Here is a 3,357-nt window from a genome sequence, read left to right as displayed (position 1 = left end):
TCTCTCTCTCACTTCCTCCCTTCCTTCCTCCCTCTCTCCCTCTCTCCATTCTACTCTCTCTTTCTCTCTCTTCCTCTCCTTCTCCCCTCCCTCTCTCCATCCCCCTCCCTCACTCCCCTCACTCTCTCTCCCTTCCCCCCTCCTCTTTGTATCTCCCTGTCTCTCTTTTCCTCTCCCTTTTCCCTCCCTTCCTCCATTCTTTCCTCCCTCTCTTCCTTTCCCTCTCCCTGCCCCCCTATCTCCCTTTTTACCAAATAAGGTGTGGCTAACCTTTGAGCAAGCAAAACCCATCTCCCTTTCCCACACAAGGCAATGAGGAGCCTCCACAGTTATCATATCCATTGCTGGCTATCAGAATGTCTCCTTAAATCTAGCCACAGTAGCACTGAATAATTTATAAACACTAAATTATGAAGCTGCTTTCTAACAGCTTATATATAGAATGAACACGAAGGTTCATTCCCGGCAGCCTGCCACCTACTCGTGGCTAGCTTCTCTTGTCACTTGTCTTAGTTAGGTTTCTATTACTGTGATAAAGACTAGGACCAAAAGCAACTTAGGGAGGAAAGGGTTTATTTCATCTCACATTTTCAAGTAATTGTCTGTCACTAAAGGAAGTCAGTCACTCAAAGCAGGAATCTGGAGGCAGGAACTGAAGCAGAAGCCATGGAGGAACTTCACTTATAGGTGTGCTGTCTGTGGCTTGCTCAACCTGCTTTCTTATAGCACCCAGCATAACATGTTCACCCCCAGTGAGCTGGTCCTCCTACATCAATTATTAATCAAGAAAATGCCTTACAGAGTTGTTATGGAGACATTTTCTCAATTAAGATTTGCTCTTCCCAGACATTTGTGTCAAGTTGACAAAACTCAGCACCGTCCTAGAGGGATGCTGCCCAAGGAGCCTTGCTTACTTGGTGAAACACTTTCTTGTGGGTAGCTCCCTAGAAGTTGGCTACCTGGTGAGCTTTGTGGGTTCTTCATCTGGTTTACTCTGTCTTTAGGGGCACCTCTGAAGATGGTTGTATGAAGATGAAGAAACCCCATAGATTTCACAAGCATCTCTACAAGGACTTCCTGTTTTCCGCCTCTCCATTTGCCAGACTCAGCCCATTAACTGTGGGTCAGCTTTGGTCAAAAGCTTTCTAGCGGACTTCTCTATTAGCCTGTGGGTCAAGCCTTATCTTCTTTAGTGAGGACTGAGTCCCAGAGGCACATGCCTTGAGCACCCTACCACCTGAAGATTGTTGGTGAGATCAGAGGTGATATTAGCAAACGTGATTTTCCAATACTGAACCATGAAATATGTCACCGTTTGCAAAAATAAGTGCAGCACAGGTAACCGATATTTCCAGGTGATCAATTCATGGTGTAAAATTCCATCAAAGAATAAGACGGATCAATGGATTTTAATGTAACAGCATATTAAAAGGTTTCCAAGCTGTAACTCAATTTAAGAAACTGCCATTTGTTGAATGTTGATATAATTTCCATGAAAACCCGCACTTAACAGAATGCAATCAAAGCAAATCCTTTTCTAACTCTTTGTCTGTGTGAGGCCATGTTGGATTCGTATACTCACACAAAACAATATCACAACAGACTATCTAAACTTTGCTATAGCCACTGAGCTAATTTCTATTAAGACAGACACTCAAGAGATTTTTGAAATTGAAAAACTCAATGTCCTGGGCATTGTGGTGCACACCTACATGGCAGCGGCCAGCACTTGGGGAACAGAGGTAAAAGGACCAAGGCCAACCTTGGGCTAATAAAGAGAGTTCAAGACCAGCCTGGGCCATATAACACTGTGTCTCAAAATCAGGTCACTGTTCTTGCTAATTTTGTTTTGAGAACTAAAAAAACAAAAACAAAACAAAAAACCCAACTTGTATTCTCATGTACTTTGTTATTATATTTGAATAAAGTAATGCATACTAAAATATTTAAAGTGTTTCTCAGTTTTAAGATTCTTTGATGCAATAAACACAGATAGATATAATCTCTATAAACACAAGCTATTTGGAGCTGCAACAATTTTCAAGATGTAAGGAGATTCCGGGACCATATTCTTGAGAGCCACTGTTTTAGGCCGGAGAAAGGTTTCTTCCCAAAGCGGGGCTTCTGGACACGAATGTGAACAGCTGGGAATGTCTTGTGGTCTATGCTCTGTGATGAGCTCTCGTGTGAAGAAATTCATAACTATTTTCATTTAGGCACCTGGAGATGCTTAAGAAGGACTCATGGCTCCTTGCTGCTCCCCTGTTCGTCTCTCACTAGCATTTCTGTTATGGTTCATGCCATTGTACCTGAGCTCTTGCTGAACCCTAGCACTAGTGAAGGGTCATTCTCTGTTCCTGTGGGGGGGGTGCACATATATGTTTGTACATTTGCATGTGTGTACACTGGTGATGAAGATGGCCCTGTGTGTGTACATATGTGTGCATGTCTGTGTGTGCATCTCTCTCTCTCTCTCTCTCTCTCTCTCTCTCTCTCTCTCTGTGTGTGTGTGTTTGTGTGTGTGTGTGTGTAGGGAAGTTAAAGTCAAGTCAACCTTGAGTGTCATTTCTCAGGTGCCACCCAAGCTGGTCTTTGAGACAGGGTCTAGAACTCACCAAGTAGACTGGGCTATCTGGTCAGCAATACCTAAAACTATGCTTGTTTCTCCTTTCTCCTTCCTCTGTGCAGGGATTACAAGTGCATACTATCACCCCTGGCTTTGTTTTAACGTGGGTTCTGGGGATCAAACCCAGGTCCTCCTGCTTGTAAGGAAAGCACTTTATCAACTGAGCTATCTTCCAGCTTCTTCCTGTTGCTTAGAAAAAGCTTGTGCCCAGAGAAAGAATCCTTGCTGACTTTGTAAGAAGCATCAGCAGCACTGGGGGAGCCACTGTGATGCTGTCTGATGGGAGTATCAGGACCAGTGGATGCTGTTTTCTTTTTCTCCTGGTGCTTCTTCGCTTCCCATGGACTGAACCCACTTCTGATGCTCTTTACTCCCTTCTATCTCAGAGCTTCCATTTCTCCCTTTCTCTAGTTGACTACAGCATTCGTGGACTTCATGATAGGCTCTGGGGATGTCAGAGATGCCCTTTATGTAAGAGGAATGAACAAAGACACCCCCCACACACACACAAACAGAGTCAGCTCTTTTGGACAGGTGCACCTATACCTCAAGATGCCGAGCATGCTCACTAGAAGTGTAGAAGTTTGAAAACCTAGCATCTAAATTGTGGTGACAGACTGTGGCAGCCATGCCTTTGGAAGACTCTTTGCCATTTCTGCTACGCATCTTTGAGACATATTCTGTTGAGCAGTGATGGAGAAGTCCACAGTCTTGTTTCCATTATTGGGGCA

The 3,357-nt window shown here is 44.0% G+C and overlaps 1 long non-coding RNA gene across 1 annotated transcript in view; it reads left to right on the top strand.

Annotated features, from left to right (window-relative positions):
• Positions 1–1,870, top strand: part of LOC114635089 — a 3,955-nt gene extending 2,085 nt beyond the window's left edge. Inside the window, exon 3 of the long non-coding RNA XR_003713407.1 lies at positions 1,005–1,870. This is a non-coding gene — a long non-coding RNA (uncharacterized LOC114635089). The remainder of the gene's footprint in view (positions 1–1,004) is intronic.
• Positions 1,871–3,357: the final 1,487 nt, after the last annotated feature.

Source organism: Grammomys surdaster, unplaced genomic scaffold (assembly GCF_004785775.1).
Source record: "Grammomys surdaster isolate TR1022 unplaced genomic scaffold, NIH_TR_1.0 1164, whole genome shotgun sequence".
NCBI classification, from domain to species: domain Eukaryota; kingdom Metazoa; phylum Chordata; class Mammalia; order Rodentia; family Muridae; genus Grammomys; species Grammomys surdaster.
The sequence above is the reverse complement of the archived record's forward strand: the minus strand, read 5'-3'. Positions and strand labels throughout refer to the sequence as shown.